Source organism: Triticum aestivum, chromosome 3A (genome assembly GCF_018294505.1).
Source record: "Triticum aestivum cultivar Chinese Spring chromosome 3A, IWGSC CS RefSeq v2.1, whole genome shotgun sequence".
NCBI lineage: Eukaryota > Viridiplantae > Streptophyta > Magnoliopsida > Poales > Poaceae > Triticum > Triticum aestivum.
The window spans coordinates 343,660,434-343,679,367 of record NC_057800.1 but is presented as its reverse complement, the minus strand read 5'-3'; positions in this window follow the sequence as shown (position 1 = coordinate 343,679,367).

Below are 18,934 nucleotides of genomic sequence, written 5' to 3'. Positions count from 1 at the left end.
GCTGGCTCTGGCATCGGAGGCTAGGGCATGCTGGCATGAGGAACTTGCACACTCTTGCAAAGAAGAAGCATGTCATAGGCATCGAGGGCGTCAAGTTCAAGAAGGATCACCTATGCGGTGCCTATGAAGCTAGAAAGATGACGAGGGCCAAGCATCCCTCGAAGACAATCATGACAACGACTCAACCCTTCGAACTGCTACACATGGACCTCTTTGGTCCCACTCACTACTCAACTCTTACTACTACTGCTTGTCTCTATGGCTTCGTCATTGTTGATGATTATTCAAGACATAGATGGGTGCATATAATCCTCTACAAGACTAAAGTGCAGGATGTCTTTAGACGCTTCGCCAATCGAGCCATGAACAACTATGGCGTCAAGATCAAGCACATCAGAAGTGACAATGGCACTGAATTCAAAAACACCGGCCTTGACACTTATCTTGATACTTTGGGCATCACTCATGAATTCTCAGCTCCATACACGCCGCAGCAGAATGGCGTCGTGGAACGCAAGAACAGAACACTTATTGAGATGGCCCGGACGATGCTCGATGAATACAAGACTCCAAGAAAGTTCTGGCCCGAAGCCATTGATACTGCATGCCATATCATCAACCGTGTTTATCTTCACAAGCTTCTGAATAAAACATCCTATGAGCTCCTCACTGGTAAGAAGCCAAATGTCAGTTACTTTAGAGTATTTGGTGCCAAGTGCTGGATCAAGGATCCACATCACACTTCAAAATTTGCACCGAAAGCACATGAAGGTTTTATGCTTGGATACGGAAAGGACTCGCACTCCTACAGAGTCTTCAACCTCTTTCACTATAAAGTGGTTGAAACTGTGGATGTGCGGTTCGATGAGACTAACGGCTCACAAAGAGAGCACCTGCCAAATGTGCTAGATGAAGTTCCATCCAGTGAATCTATCAAGCTTATGGGAACTGGAGAGATCATACCGTCTGAAGCTCAGCCTGAAGAGGAACTCATCATCTCTGCACCTGATCAACCTGAATACAATGCTCAGCCTGAAGACAATCCTTCCACTGATGACAATGATCAGCAAGAGCAAAATCTTCGTCCTACTCATCCTCGTGTTGCAAATGAAGTATAGATTGAGAAAATAATTGGTAGCATCAATGCACCTGGTCCACTCACTCGTTCAAGGGCAACACAACTAGCAAATTTTCTGTGGGCACTTCGCATTCGTCTCAATATCTGAACCCAAGAAAGTTGATGAAGCCTTTATGGAACCTGAATGGATTCAAGCTATGCAAGAAGAGCTTCAACAATTTGAGTTGAATAATGTATGGGAACTGGTCAAGCGTCCTGATCCTCGTAAGCACAATATCATAGGCACTAAATGGATATATCGCAACAAGCAAGATGAGCATGGTCAAGTTGTCAGAAACAAAGCCCGTCTCGTCGCTCAAGGATACACTCAAGTTGAAGGAATTGACTTTGATGAAACATTTGCTCCTGTGGCTAGGCTTGAAGCTATACGCATACTGCTGGCCTATGCAAATCATCATAACATTCTTCTGTACCAAATGGATGTGAAGAGCGCTTTTCTCAATGGCAAGATTGAAGAAGAAGTGTATGTTGCACAACCGCCTGGCTTTGAAGATCCAAAACATCCTGACATGGTTTACAAGCTCAAAAAGGCACTGCATGGCCTTAAACAAGCCCCTCGAGCTTGGTATGACACACTCAAAGACTTCCTGAAGAGCAAAGGCTTCAAACCTGGTTCCCTGGATCCCACTCTCTTCACGAAGACATATGATGGTGAAATATTTGTGTGCCAAATATATGTGGATGACATTATCTTCGGCTGCACTAATCAGAAATACAGTGATGAGTTTGGATTCATGATGCAAGAGCAATATCAGATGTCCATGATGGGAGAGTTGAAATTCTTCCTTGGTCTTCAAATACGACAGCAACGCAACAACATCTTCATATCTCAAGAGAAGTACCTCAAAGATTGCCTAAAGAAGTTTGGAATGCAAGAATGCAAAGGCTACACGACGCCAATGCCAGCTAAACACCATCTGGGTCCCGACGACAATGGTAAAGAGTTCGATCAAAAGGTATACTGCTCCACGATTGGTTCTTTGCTTTATTTATGTGCATCTAGGGCAGATATCATGCTTAGTTTTTGCATGTGTGCCCGGTTCCAAGCGGCACCAAAGGAATCGCATCACTTAGCTGTGAAGCGAATTCTTTGATATTTGGCTCACACACCAACTCTAGGATTATGGTATCCAAAGGGCTCAGAGTTTGATCTAGTTGGATTCTCGGATGCTGATTATGCTAGTGACAAGGTGGATCGCAAGTCTACATCAGGCACATGTCACTTTTTGGGACGATCACTTGTATGTTGGTCTTCAAAGAAGCAGAACTGTGTATCTCTCTCCACTACTGAATCTGAATACATTGCTGCTGGATCTTGCTGCGCTCAGCTTCTATGGATGAAGCAAACTCTCAAGGACTATGGCATTCATCTGAAGCAAGTGCCACTCTATTGCGACAACGAGAGCGCCATCAAGATTGCTAACAACCCAGTTCAGCACTTCAATATAAAGCACATTAAAATTCGTCATCACTTTCTCAGAGATCATGTCATGAAGGAAGATATTGATATCATACACGTCAACACTGAAGAGCAACTGGCAGATATCTTCACAAAGCCCTTGGATGAGAAGAGATTTTGCAAGTTACGGTGTGAGCTAAATATCTTGGAATCCTCAAATGTCCTGTGATCAGGCACACATCCTAACACTTATGCATGTCGATAACTTAGATGTGCAACGCACGAAGTAACGTATGTCTTCAATCAATGAAGACTTACATTCTGAATGTGAATACATTAACATGGAATTTGACTTCGGAGCGCCACAATAATTGTGCGCCGTGTCTGGGTCTAATACTTCCTATACAGAGGGTAACGCCACCACCAAATTCTACCCTTAGAAGTGTTTTTCACATGGCGTTACATTTGCAAAGTCTTCACTTCATGTTTATCTTCAATTTGGTTTCTGTCCTCTACAACATTCACTTATAGCTATGTCTTCATGTTGAATCTTTTGAACTAAGTGAATGTGATCGGACCCTAACCCCTCTATGCTTCTATCTTAAGTCTATCTATCCAAATCATATGCATTCTATTGACACTGTCAAAATGTCTTCTCTGCGTCCTTGTCAGCAGAAGACACAGAGACAAACATTAATCTGTTTTCAATGCTAAATCCTTCAACGTGAAACCCGGAGAAGTGGGAACGACCACCCGACAATCCAGGCGTGTGTGGGAATGTGGAACAACCTCCAATGTGTTGCATGATCGCCACGTGTCCTTCAGATGTGAATCGCCAGGGGCACCTCTGTAATAACACTGTGCCGTCCCTATCCCTATAAATACACGCCTCACCCCAGTCATTATCTCCTCTTCCACCCTCGCACAAACCCTAGCGCCACCGCTATCCCTCGATGACACCAGCGACGAAGCACTTAGCTGTCGTGACCTCACCGACGCCGTCCTCACGCCGGCCGCGGACATCGTCTTCTCCGCTGTCGCCATAGGTGTCCTCCGTCGCCAAGTTAGGGCACGAAAGATCAAACTGCTCGACCTCCTCTCCCACTCCGTCTAGCAGTTCCTCATGTGGTAAATAAAACCTCCTTTTACAGTCTTTTTGATCCGATAGATTCATCCTTTTCTACGACAAGTAGTTTCTGTTCACACAAGTTGGATCTACCTCATACTGCATCGCATAACATGCCTAATATATTCACTTATGCTTCACAAAGTAGTTAGATTCCTCACTTGTACTTATTCGTGGATTCGTACAAATCTGGAACCAACTCTCTACCTATGAGTGAATGTCTTCGCACTATGAGGTCAATGTCTTCTAAACTGATTTATCTTCAAAATCTTCTGAGAATGCATATGACCTCTTCCCCTTCCCTCTTACCTTAATGCTGTCACAGACGGAAGACTTTGATAATGTTGAAGTCTTTCAGTCTAAACTTCATGGCAACAGAGAAATCTGCAAGGAAGGGTGGCAGACAGTGTCATGGGAACACCTCAAGAGATTTGCCTCCTGACCTCTATGAGCTGTACAAGACAGATCCAGAGGAGGACTACAATCAGCGGAAAACACGAATCCAATAGATTCGAAGATATTGGGCAGAACAATGGTTCAAGTACAGGTTTGTGACCCAGGAATTTGCTGAGAAAAATGCCATCAAGCGACTGTGGGGAGACATCTTGTACAGAAATCTTCAACCCCGATCCAGAGCTGAAGCCATTGAACAAGGCTTCTATCCTTGGATGGTCCGTGGACCACAGCCTGCCGATGCAGACCCATCTTCATTGCTATGGTGTTGTGACGACAATCTGTTCAAGCGCAACTTCCAGTTTGCCAAGAACTCGGCCAAGGAAAATAAGAAGTCATGGGGATTAGACTTCAATCCAGGCCCCTCTGCTCCTCGTGCTGACGGCACATGTGAAACTGAACCCAATCTGGTTGGGCCCTTCTATAACTTAGAAGGTCTCATTACTCACATAAAGGTTCAAGGGGCAGTCGTGGATCAACTTGCAGACGTCGCTGATTCTGATGAAGCGCCTGCACCACCGAAGCCAAAGAAGCTGAAGAAACCTAAAGCTTCGAAGCCCGCCCCTGCACCAAAGGTTTCTTGGGCGAAGTCTCTGGCCACTGCACCTCTTGAACACAGTGTGCAGTCTGAAGATCTGTCACGCATCTCCAAGCCCTCCAAAGTGAAGATGCCCATGCAACCCACCAGCCAAGCACTGACCCCTGCTGCTGTTCTGCGCAACGAGAATGATGCCATTGATCTGTCCAGCGACGACGACCTTGGCGATGACGCTCTTGAGCAGTTGATCAAGAGAAAGCAAGAGGCAGAAATCTTCAATGACCTTCCTCTCTTTGATGTTGTAATCATAAACAAGTTCATTGATGAGTGGTTTGACAGCCCAAATGTTAGCTTTGATGATCTTCAGCTTCCCATTGGCCTCAGCGTCGCCTTCCATGGAGCCATTGTTGCCGAGCTGGCTCTAGCTCAGAAAATTGTTGAGCTGAAGCATAAGGTAGATTATGAAAAAGGCTTAGTTCAAGAAGCATATGGCCAAGCTCAATGTTGAAGACATTCAGAACTTCCAGGTCATGATGCATGAGCTCAAGGAAGCATTCCGAACGAAACGCGAAGAAGCCAAAGGTTCTCGTGAGCGCATGAAGGATCTTGCTGCTAAATATGTTCAGGGATACAATGAAGCTGAAAAGCGCAAGGCTTTGGGGCGACCAGGCATCGACCCCCGAATGGCGGCCAAGAAGAAGAAGAAGCCAGCTGTGGCAGAACCTGAAGCACCAAGGCAGGAAGTACATCCAATTGTCTTCCCAGCCAGTATGACAAGCTCGAAGCCTAAGGTCCCCACAGTGGCTTCAGAACTGACAAAAACAAGGGTAGCTGAAGCCGAAGCCAGAAAGCGCAAAACCAAGGCCACCACTGATGATGCTCCTCCAACCAAGAAACGCAAAACCAAGAAGAGAGACCGGGCTGCTCCCACAGAGCCCCTTGATGTCGAGCCAATCTCAGTGGCTCGTCCTGCATCTGAACATCAAGAACGCCAAGTGATAGTTCATGATCCTGCTTCCATAGAGGCTCATGAAGCTGAAGACAATCCAGCTGTTGACCCCACCACAGCTGAAGACATTGGTCCTCACAACAATGTTGAAGATGATGAAGTCCTGCCTCAGATCGAGCACCAGTTGGTATCATCGCCTGTGCTCACGCACAGCGAACTCATCAGCATTGGTCGTCCTCTGACGCCAACTGCTCAGGATGCATCATGGGCTGATCACCCAGAATGACAAGACACCCCAAGTTCTCCCCAACCACAAGTCACCTCACCAGTGCAAGATGACTATGACTTTGAGGCCCAGCACACTCCATCTCCGCGAGCGTCACTAGCATTACGCAGGCTTCACAAAGGACCAAGGCCCCAAGTCCGTCCCACTGTGCATGTGTCAGAGTCTGAAGCCAAAACGGCTGAAGATATTCCGGCTGCATCAGCCGATGAAGAAGAAGAACCAAGAATTGAAGTTGAAAGAGTTGCTACACCCCCGTCCCACCAAGATGTTGTTCTCGAGGAGAACGTGTCCGACCCTCTAGCTTCTGAAGTGGAGGTTAACAATCCTGAGGCGGCCACCAACATCAACACTGAAGCCAATGACGTTGTCATGGCTGAAGCTAATGTGGCGCCTGAAGCTACTGTGGTGCCAGAAGAGCATGCACCTGAAGCCACTGCAGCGCCCGAAGCCAATGATGGAGCACCTGAAGCCAATGTGGCCCCTGAAGCCCAGATCAACGACAATGTCAGTGCTACTGTACCCCCTCCAAGACCTCATACAATTGAGCTGGCACTTGATCGTGGTCAGCCTGTTATGGTCCGATGGCCCATTCTGGTTCCTCCACCTGCTGCGGGTCCACAATTTGACTATCATGTCGAGCACAGACCTCCCGTCCAAAAGCCCAAGCCAAGACTTCCACGATTCCCAGGAACTGCAACTTCACCTGGGGTCTTCAATGTGAATGGCTTTGTGGCACATAACACCTTCTTCAACAGTGCCAAGAACCCTTACACCAAACCTCACATTTCATCAGATCGGTTCTGGAGCCATCAGCAGCACAGCTACTATTCCTGCGTCCTATACAATCAAGGGCGCATATTTCCACATATGCGTCTCGACATTGAAGCTATAGCTGGCCTGCCCTGCCTTGAAGAAGCGCTGGATTGCTTCAGAGACGCTGGACTGCTGCAGTTTGTCACAAATAAGGAACACTGGAATGAAGAGCTTCTGCTACAGTTCTATGCAACTCTTCACATTCGAGGCTACAACAGGGATCCAAAGACTTGGGTCCTTGAGTGGATGATAGGCAATGTCCATCATGAAGCCAAAGCTCTTGATATCATTGAGCTCACAGGCCTGCCCACTCCTGGTGAATACTATGAGCCAGGTTGTCAAGAACACCAAAATGCTTTGGAGAGCATTTTTCAGAAGCCAGAACCCAACATGAGCCAAATGTTGAGCATGATGAAGCCTTTGCCTCACGACACTGACTACCCATCTGAATTCTTTGTTGAAGACCTAGAGTATCTGCCTCGCACCATTTATCACATCATCAGAAAAACTCTATGGCCCATCAAAGGACATTCATCTACAGCGAAGCTTGAAGGAGCAATGAAGACTTTGGTTTTCTACATCTTCAATGGCATCAGCTTCAATGCTCAAGACTTCTTCATTAGGCAGTTGGCTGCATCTGGCTCCGACATTTTTGGTCTGAAGTTCTATGCTCCATGGGTAATGCGCCTTATCAAGCTTCACTCTGCCATCAACTATCAGCCGTCTGCGCGCAATCATCTTCTCTTCTTGCCAGAGGTTGATCTGTCTATTGAAGCTATTTACCCAGAGCCTGCTAAGGATCCCATTTATCCTCATAATGTTGATCACCAAAGCTTCACCCAGCCCATTGAAGGAATTCAGGCAGTCTCACGTGTTTATCCCTTGGCTGGCAACACACGTGCCCCTCGCTCTCAAACTAACACCACTGGTAGCATCATTGCGCAAAGGCCTCGAAGGCGATCTCATGTTCTCAATGACCGAGAGCTTCTCGTCGCACTACACCAGAAACAGGACAAGCATCACAACTGGCTCAAGCGTCAGATGCAAAGCCTCTTGGTGGATGTCAACCGCATTCGCAATCTTGCCACCAAGAATGCCTTTGTCACTCATGAAACCTGTCGGAGGTCGTGGAAGAGTTTGACATTGCTTAGTGCTGAAGCTGATTTGCAAGACGATGGCTTCACCGAAAGATTCAAGTTTGACTCAACTCCTCCCAGGAATGCTCACTTGCGTCGGACTCCCTCACTTGAAGACTCTGACTATTCGTCCTCAGCTGCGATAGTGAATGCCAGAGTCATCGATGACCAAGATGATGCAACTTCACCCCCTTCAACTTCAGCGCATGTCGACACTGCACCAAGTTCTTCTGCACCACCGGACCTCAACGACGACCCTTCTGCCTCGCCTACACTTCATGGGAACGAGTAGGCGCTCTATGTCTTCAAACCTTTTTGGTCCTTACTGACAAAAGGGGGAGAAGCATATGAGTTGATAGTCTTCAAGCGGGTCCATATGGGTGGTTGCTTTACCCTCTGCTACTTTTGCCAAGTGCTTACAACTCTTGCCTTTCGATGCATTTTGTTCTTTGAGTTGTAACACTTAAACTCGATGGTCGTCTGCTACTTATTTGCTATTCTGTGATGTGATGATAAATTCCGCATGTGCGATGATAACTTCCGCACTTAGGTCATTTTGCAGACGTCCATTTTTCATTATGCATGTCATTATCTTCGTTATATCAAATCATGCATGATGAATTGTCATCATAAGTTGAAGAGGATCTCCACAAGTACAACCTTCCATGTGCATTTGCATTCTAAAAGCAAATTACTTATATGCACATCTTCAGGGGGAGCCTTTGCCACTTATGAAGACAATACACTATCCGTTATAATTTCACATATTTTATTCCCCGTTGAAAACTTCAACCAGTTTGTGATCAATCACCAAAAAGGGGGAGATTGTAAGTGCATCTAGTGCCACCCCTAGTTGGTTTTGGAGTATTGACGACAAACCTGGTTGAGGGACTAATGTGTTTGTGAGAATTGCAGGATAACACAGGTAGAAGTCCCTCATTTATTCGGTTTTCCAACCAGAGATGACCCCTAAAAATGTATGAAGACATTGAAGTCAAAGGCGGTATGTGAAGACATTCACATTGAAGACTATGACAAGAGAAGACATTGCGTGAAGACTATGGAGCACGAAGACTTAGTTGTTTCGTCGTTCTTTTTCTTCTTTGTTGAGTCATAGGAACCACCGTATTGTTAAGTGGGGTCCAAGAGAACCAGCCAGAATGACTGAAGTGATGCTTAACCAAAATCCTATGTCTTCAAGCGAAGACAATGAGAGCAAAACTTATCTAGAGCTGGATAAGTCAGCTTTGCTTGTAGCCCAAGTAAAGTTGCCGTGTGTGTTTGAAATCTGACCGTTGGAACACGTGTTAGTTCCTTAGTGACCCAGGGTCATTTCGGACAAATCAGGTCGGGTTGCCTAGTGGCTATAAATAGCCCACCCCTACAACCATAAATGGTTGGCAGTTCAGAGTTAGTGTACGGCTTTTGTCGTTTGAGAGCAACCCACCTCGAAGCCTTTGAGAGAGAATTCCTTGCAAGGACAAAGCCCTAAACACCGAGAGCCAAAGAGTGTTAGGCATCACTTAAGTCTTCCTGTCTGTGTGATCTGAAGACTTATTACACTTGAGGACTGTGAATCCTCCAGCCGGTTACGCGTCGCGTTTTGAGCATCCAAGAGTCATTGTGGATCGCCGGTGAACGAAGTCTATGAAGGTTTGGAAGTCTACCTTGAAGACTTACCAGAGTGATTGGGTGAGGACTGGGTGTCCTTAGCTCAAGGGGAATAAGGTGAAGACACGGTCTTTTGAGTTGAATCTCAGCCTCCCTAACCAGACGTACAGTTGTCACAGCAACTGGAACTGGTCCAACAAATCATTGTCTTCAACGAGCCACTCGTTCTATCCTTCCCATCTATTTATTTACAGTTGGTCCTAGTGAAGTCATTGCCTGTTTGTATTATCTTTTGTCTTCACTTAGTGACTGCTTGTTCTGATTGGCTTCATACTATCTTCCAACCTGATCCATACTGCCTAGTTGCTATTAGTCATTGTGCCTTCACTTCATTGAATACTTGACGATGGCTTGTCTAGTGTAGTTTAAAGTGCAACTATCCCTAGGTGGTTTTGGTAATTCATAACAACATATAGCTCATTGAGCTAATGCTATTCCAAGATGATTATTTCAGGAAAGCTCAATGATTGGCATGGCATGGATGTGAAAGTGGAACCCTTAAAATGCTAAGGACAAAGGATTGGCTAAAGCTCAAAAGCTCAAGACTCTTCATTTTATATTTTAGTGATCCAAGATCACATTGAGTCTTTAGGAAAAGCCAATACTATCAAGGAGGGATGAGGTGTTGCTTAATGAGCCTCTTGCTTCATGTGCTTAGTGATATGCTCCAAAACCCTCAACTACTTTCCCATATCCACATATGACCTAAACCCTAAGCCAAACTCGGTCCTACCGATTCTTCCTATCCGGCGCCACCGAGTTTCACTTGTCATAAGCCACTGCCAAACCCTAGCAATTCGGTTCTACCGATAGGGATCTCGGTCTCACCGAGATGGGATTGCAAACTCTCTGTTTCCCTTTCGTAACTTTTCGGTCTCACCGAAAGAGCGAATCGGTCCCACCGAGATTGCAATGTAAATTCAGTGTTTCCCCTTTGTAACTTTTCGGTCTCACCGAAAGAGCAAATCGGTCCCACCGAGTTTGCCTGACCAACTCTCTGGTTAGCTAATTACCAAATTCGGTCTCACCGAGTTTGTGTAATCGGTCTCACCGAGATTACGTTATGCCCAAACCCTAACCATATCGGTCCTACCGAGTTGCATGTCAGTCCCACCGAAAATCTCTAACGGTCACTAGGTTTACATTTTCGGTCCGACCGAGTTTGTTGATTCGGTCCCACCGAGATTGGAAAACTGTGTGTAACGGTTGGATTTTGTGTGGAGGCTATATATACCCCTCCACCTCCTCTTCATTCGAAGAGAGAGCCATCAGAACACATACACCATTCCAACTCATATGTTCTGAGAGAGAACCACCTACTCATGTGTTGAGACCAAGATATTCCATTCCTACCATATGAATCTTGATCTCTAGCCTCTCCAAGTTGCTTTCCACTCAAATCTTCTTTCCACAAAATCCAAATCCTATGAGAGAGAGTTGAGTGTTGGGGAGACTATCATTTGAAGCACAAGAGCAAGGAGTTCATTACCTACACACCATTTGTTACTTCTTGGAGAGTGGTGTCTCCTAGATTGGCTAGGTGTCACTTGGGAGCCTCCGACAAGATTGTGGAGTTGAACCAAGGAGTTTGTAAGGGCAAGGAGATCGCCTACTTCGTGAAGATCTACCGCTAGTGAGGCAAGTCCTGTGTGGGCGATGGCCATGGTGGGATAGACAAGGTTGCTTCTTCGTGGACCCTTTGTGGGTGGTTGCTTCTTCGTGGACCCTTCGTGGGTGGAGCCCTGTGTGGACTCGCGCAACCGTTACCCTTTGTGGGTGGAGCCCTGTGTGGACTCTCGCAACCGTTACCCTTTGTGGGTTGAAGTCTCCATCAACGTGGATGTAGGATAGCACCACCTATCCGAACCACGGGAAAAACATCCGTGTCTCCAATTGCGTTTGAATTCTCCAAACCCTTCCCTTTACATTCTTGCAAGTTGCATGCTTTACTTTCCGCTGCCAATATACTCTTTGCATGCTTGCTTGAATTGTGTGATGATTGCTTGACTTGTCCTAAAATAGCTAAAATCTGCCAAGAACTAAAATTGGGAAAAGGTTAAGTTTTATTTGGTCAAGTAGTCTAATCACCCCCCTCTAGACATACTTTCGATCCTACAAGTGGTATCAGAGCTTTGGTCTCCATTTGCTTTGATCTCCATAGCTTTTGGTGGTCATAGCCTTGGTTTCACAACCTAGGAGAGTATGGCGTCTAGCGAGGGAAATTATCACCGTAGAGGTCCCTACTTTGATGGTACTAATTTTGCTAGTTGGAAGCATAAAATGAAAATGCATATTCTTGGACATAACCCCGCCGTTTGGGCTATTGTGTGTGTTGGTTTGCAAGGTGACTTCTTTGATGGGAGAGAACCAAACCGTGAAGCTACCGCGGATGAGTTGAAGATGTTGCAATACAATGCTCAAGCTTGTGATATTCTCTTCAACGGATTGTGCCCCGAAGAATTCAACAAAATCAGCCGTCTTGAGAATGCGAAGGAAATTTGGGACACTTTGATTGATATGCACGAAGGTACCGACTCCGTCAAGGAATCCAAGTTGGATGTGCTTCAAAGCCAACTTGACAAGTTCAAGATGAAGGATGGTGAAGGTGTCGCTGAAATGTACTCTAGGCTTGCTCTCATCACAAATGAGATTGCCGGCTTAGGAAGTGAAGAGATGACCGATAGATTCATCATCAAGAAGATTCTAAGAGCCTTGGATGGAAAATATGATACCGTGTGCACATTGATCCAAATGATGCCCAATTACAAAGATCTCAAGCCAACGGAGGTGATTGGAAGAATTGTTGCTCATGAGATGTCACTTAAGGATAAAGAGGAACTTCACAACAAATCAAGTGGTGCCTATAAAGCCTCATGTGAAGCCCCTACATCATCAAGTGAGAAACAAGACTTCAATGAAGAATTGAGCTTAATGGTGAAGAACTTCAACAAGTTCTACAAGAGTAGAAGCAAAGATAGAAGCTTCAAGTCAAGGTCCTACAATGACAAAAGATCTTCTAGTCGAGAGCGAAACTGCTACAGTTGTGGAAGACCCGGACACTATTCCAATGAGTGTACGGCTCCCTACAAGAGAAGAGAAGATTCTCCAAAAAGAAGAAGCAAAGAATCACCACCAAGAGAGAGAAGGAGTAGAGATGATCGTTATGAACGAAGATACTCACGGAGAAGCAAGGATTCGGAAAGAAAGGAAAAATCATCAAGGAGCTACACAAGACGAAGACATCAAGCTCATGTTGGTGAATGGGTATCCGGCTCCGACTCCGACAGCCACTCCGAGAGAAGTTATCACTCCGACTCCGAAGATACTCAAGATGAAGGTGTTGCCGGTCTAGCACTTGTGTCAACCAACTCCTACGACATATTTGACTCACCAAATGAAGGAATTGGAAGATGCTTCATGGCCAAAGGTCCTAAGGTAACACACCCCGAGTATGTTGATTTCAATAGTGATGAAGATGACTTGTTAGGTGATGATTTGCTTGTTGACAACTCTAGTGATGAATACTATGATGAAACGTCAATTAAACATGCTAATCAAGATAAAACGAATGACAATGATAAGGAGAAGATTGAGGCCCTAACTAAAGAACTAAACACTCTTAAGTTAGCCCATGAAACTATCTTCGAAGATCATCGAGAACTTTTAAGAGCTCATGAGAAATTACGCTTTGAAAAGCTCAATCTTGAGCAAGAGCATGAGTTCTTAAAAGCAATCAATGATGATCTCCGCAAGAAAAGTTCTTCTCACATTGCCAAGCGTTTACTCTTATCCACTTACATGCCTCAAGTCAAGTCTAGTAACAAGAACAAGAAAGATTCTTCCTCTAGTAGTAACAATGATCATGCTAAATCCAATATTGTTGCTTCTAGTAGTTCTCTTGATTCCACTAATGATTCTCTTAGCCAAGTTACACTTGAGCAAGAAAATAGCTTATTGAAGGGAATTATAGAGAAAGGAGTGTACAAAAGCCTTGCCGGGAGTAAGCAATTCGAGGAAATTGTGCGCAAGCAAGGAATGCACCGGAAGAATCAAGGTGTTGGTTTTGAACGAAAGTTCAATGCCAATGGAGTTGAGTGGGAAGAAGATCAATACCCCAAGACAAAGTTTGTTCCTCAACAAGAGAAGTATGATACTTCTTTCAAGGGGACACAAGCTCAAGATGATCTTCCACCACAAGACTACAAGCAAAAAGGCAAGGACAAGCTTCAAGAGGAAATTGACGCATTTGAAGAAGCTCCTAAGACCTTAGTCAAGTGGATTCCCAAGACTACTTCAAGTTCCACTTCATCAAGTACGACTACAACTCCAAGGATTCCCATCAAGATGGTGTGGATCCAAAAGAAGAAGAACTAGAGAGTTCTTGAGGGTGACTCCGCCAACATACTTCACTCTTATCATTTTGGCAAGAACAAGTGCAATCAACTTCCACATCTTGCACTAGTTCAAGGAGTCACAAACCCTCTTGTTGGTAAGACAAGGGACAAGGTAACCTAAAAGTTTTCATGGACATCATCTTGTGTGTGCATCACTCTATGTCTATGGATATCCTTGTTTGTTCCTTGTGGGACTAACCCATGTAGGTATTGAAAGTGCAATTCACTCAAATGGATAGCTCCAAGTGATCTACATCAACATTGAGCATCCACATCTTCAACATCTACATGAAGTCATCATCGACAAAACCCAAGGTTAGTTCATCCCTCTTAGGGGGGTATCACATCTAGGGGGAGCTTTACTCTAAGACTTGAGCTAAAGCAACTCTAAAGATGTGAACACAACAATGCTTTATGTAAAAGTGGTAACCCCACTTGAGCTTAAACGATGAGTATGACCTATGATCAAGTGTTCTCACTTGACTCCTAAGTCAATATACTCATATATAGATGACCTAGTCATCGCAAATTGCTTGATAGATGCTAGAATTGGTTGTGCATGCCTTGTCACATATTTCATTTGCCATCTTATTGTGTGAGCATGCTGGTTGCATATTTTACTCATTCGAGGACATCCACTTGTTGTTTTGATTGTTTGGTTTTATTTTCTTTTGCCAAGTGGATGGACAAGAATGCCTAAGAACCTCCTCTAGCTATCTATGCTTTTCTCGTCTCAAACTCTATTCATGCTGCATCACAAAATTTGATCAAGTCAGATTCGAACCACTCTGTGTGAGGAGCGCTCGGAGTCCCCGATTCGTCATAGACTTAAACTTCCAAAACCTCTTTATGATTCTCGGTCTGACCGATACCCCACTTTCGGTCCTACCGAGATCACTAAGTTGATCTAGGTTTTCGATCTCGGTGCAACCGATTTGAACCTTTCGGTCACACCGAGTTTCAGTAACTGCTTGCAGTTATGAATCTCGGTGCCACCGAGTTGTTCCACTCGGTCACACCGACAGGGTCGGGCTATATATAGTCACGGGCAAAATTTGGAAATTTCTCCGAACTCCTTCGCCCGCGCGATAGCCTGCTCTGCCAACGTGGTCTCCGGATCGTCTCCTCGCCGCCAGCCGCCTCCAGTCGCTGGTCTCCGTCGCCGTCAACGGGAATTCTGCCCCGCCGTTGCCGCCGTAGCGAGTCTCCGCCGAACTAGGGTATGGACTCGATCTTTGTGCTATTCCCCAATCCGATTCTTAGCACATTGTGATCATCATGATTCTTGCCACGATTGAAACACTCCTATCCAGTCAATACGCTCGTAGATTAGGTTTGATTCGAAAATTTTAGGGTTAGGTTTCCGCCGAAACCATCTCGGACCCACCGAGTTGAAAAACTCGGTCCCACCGATTTGGCTTATGCCATTGCACAAGTGAGACTCGGTCTGACCGAGAATTACTTATCGGTGTGACCGATTTTGGAATTCTGTGAAACCCTAGCAGTCTCGGTGCCACCGAACTGTGACTCGGTCCAACCGAGTTCACTAGTTTAGGTTCCACAACTGCTTCGGTATCACCGAGTTTGAAAATCGGTAGATCCGAGATGATTTCAGTGGGAAACTAAAACTAAGTTTTTGGATCATTCTTTTGCAAAAATCTCTGCATTTTGTGATGCTCATCCATTCTACCTCATCTATAAACTATTCACAGGGTCAGCAGTCAGAGTTTGCAGCATGTCTGATCAGAGTGATAGCCAAAACATGTCAGAAGAGCAAGTGCAGATGAGTGAGGGCACTAGCCCCTCCAGCTCTTCAGATGATGGCAGCAGAAGTACCCCAAGCAATCTGCCAAAAGCTGCCACTAGACAAAGGAAGAAGAGAACTTCTGATTCTGAAGATGAAGATTATGTGGCAGAAGAAGAGGCCACATCAAAGAGAGTTGAGCCAGCTCAAGGCACAAAGCCAGGTCTAAAGATCAAAAGGCCAGCAGGCAGGCAGCCTATGTCAAAGGCTAGAGCTTCAACTGAAAAGCCTGCACCCAAAGAGCCAGTTGCTGCAGAAGGCAAGAAGAGGAAGGAAAGGGTCAAGAAGACCGTAGCCAGAGTGCTTGGAAAGGCTTCCATTATGGAAGAGGAAGAGGAAGAAGAGGTTGCTGCACCAGCACCTAAAGCACCTAAGCTTATGGGTGATGCTATCAGGACAGGGGCTGCTGCATCTAAGCCCAAAGAAGCACCCAAAGCTGCCTCCAAGCCCAAGTCTGCACCAAAGAGGAATACAAGGAGCATTCCTGCAGCTGAGAAGAACAAGGCCCCAGTGCCTGAGACTGTTGCTGAAGAAGAGGATGAAGAGCAAATTCTGAGAAAGCTCAAGCCCAAGATCCCAGACCACAACGATGCTCATCCTGTGGCTGAGGATATGAAGCTCAGGAGAGACTCAGGGCTGAGGAAGTGGAGAGAAGCAGATCCGTATGCTTCAAGGAGAAGGACTGCTGTGGATTACAGGTTTCACACCAAGGAGCAGCAAGATTTTTATGAGACAGTGCTGCTAGACAAGAAGCCAATAGTCTGTGACATGAGATGGGTCGATTGGAGTACATGAAGGAAAATGAGGAACACTACCCTGGAGTGTATGACAGCTTTAGTGCTTGTGGAGTTGCTGACTTTGTTGGGCAGAAGCTCACAAAGTGGAACGAGGAGCTCATCATGCAATTCTACTCCACGGCACACTTTTATCCAGATGGGAGGATCACATGGATGTCTGAGGGTACGAGGTACCAATCAACTGTTGAGGAATGGGCAAAGTTGATCAATGCCCCAGAGGAGCAAGCAGATGACTTGGATATCTATGCCAAGAAGAAAATGGATCATAACTCAATGTCCAACATGTACAAGGAAATTCCCAATGAAGCTCTTGACACTTTCAAATTTGGCTCAGTGCATTATCTTCTGTCAGGGCTGCCAACCATCAATTGGATATTGAGGCACACCTTATTGCCCAAGTCTGGAGATCACAAGATGATCAGAGGCCATGCAATCAACTTGCTACATGTATTTGATGTGCCACAGAAATTCAAGGTCATGAGCCTCATAGTAGAGACTATCAAGAGGACTGCAGCAGACCAGAAGAGGAGCTGTGGTTATGCCCCTCAAATTCAGGAGCTCATCAACTCCAAGATGGGCACGGGCATATATTTATTGGACAAGGAACACCTGCCCATCCGTCCAGATTTTGAGGACAATCAAGTTGTAATGACTGAGAATGAGCCATCATCAGTTCAAGCACAAGCAAAGAAGGAGAAGGCAAGGAAGGAGAAAGCTGCCAAGATGCCAACTCAAGAGGAGGCATCTGAGTATTTCTTGAAAACCAAACAAGAGCAGCTTGGTTACCTGATTGCATCCACCCTGCGGATTGAGAAAGGACTAGCCACCCTAACTCAAAACCAGGCAAGCCTAGAGAGAATCATGGAACAAAAGTTCTATAACTTGGATGTCAAGGTGACAGAAATTCAGACTGCAGTGGAGCAACTTCAAGACGATATGCAGGAGAGGAAAGGGAAGACAACCACTGATGCCTTTGCCAGAGTGCCACGAGGTCCGAGGTCGTCTGAAGTGCCAGTTCCTGACACAAGAGCAACTGCCTCAGCTCCAGCCGTAGCACCAGCCCAACCTGCTCCAGCGTCTACTTCAGCTCCAACTCCAGCGTCTACTTCAGCATCTACAGAAGCCTTCATCCTTGGAGTAATCCGGACTCCACCACCACCTGAAGATCAAGCCTGAGCGTCGATCTAGCACTATGCATTTTCTAGGAACTTTTTGGTAACTTGTTGCCAAAGGGGGAGAAAAATGTATAGATCATAGGCTTCGAGAGAGAGAGAGAGAGTGTTGCTTTTCTCTCTTGCTTTATTTGGTGGTTTTTCGAACTTGTTTGCTTTTAAGTGCTTGAGATACTATGCTCATGAGACATTGATGATCATGTGTTTGATCATAAGCTACACTTAATGTTTGATTAATGTTATTATCTTATCTATCTTATGTGATCAATCACTATTCTTGGTGATGAGTGCATGTATTTCATTCTTATCATTTCAAGCGCTCCACCAAGATGTATGTGACATAGAAGAGTAACCCATGACTCTAACTCCTTGTGCATTTGCAGTCCAAAGCAAATTTTAAATATGCAAAAATTTAGGGGGAGCTCTTACTTATCACATACTTCTCAAAGCGACGATATATTTCATGCTTATTATCATTTGTCGAAGCTTTGATCTATATGTTGTCATCAATTACCAAAAAGGGGGAGATTGAAAGTGCAACTATCCCTAGGTGGTTTTGGTAATTCATAACAACATATAGCTCATTGAGCTAATGCTATTCCAAGATGATTATTTCAGGAAAGCTCAATGATTGGCATGGCATGGATGTGAAAGTGGAACCCTCAAAATGCTAAGGACAAAGGATTGGCTCAAGCTCAAAAGCTCAAGACTCTTCATTTTATATTTTAGTGATCCAAGATCACATTGAGTCTTTAGGAAAAGCCAATACTATCAAGGAGGGATGAGGTGTTGCTTAATGAGCCTCTTGCTTCATGTGCTTAGTGATATGCTCCAAAACCCTCAACTACTTTCCCATATCCACATATGACCTAAACCCTAAGCCAAACTCGGTCCTACCGATTCTTCCTATCCGGCGCCACCGAGTTTCACTTGTCATAAGCCACTGCCAAACCCTAGCAATTCGGTTCTACCGATAGGGATCTCGGTCTCACCGAGATGGGATGGCAAACTCTCTGTTTCCCTTTCGTAACTTTTCGGTCTCACCGAAAGAGCGAATCGGTCCCACCGAGATTGCAATGTAAATTCAGTGTTTCCCCTTTGTAACTTTTCGGTCTCACCGAAAGAGCAAATCGGTCCCACCGAGTTTGCCTGACCAACTCTCTGGTTAGCTAATTACCAAATTCGGTCTCACCGAGTTTGTGTAATCAGTCTCACCGAGATTACGTTATGCCCAAACCCTAACCATATCGGTCCTACC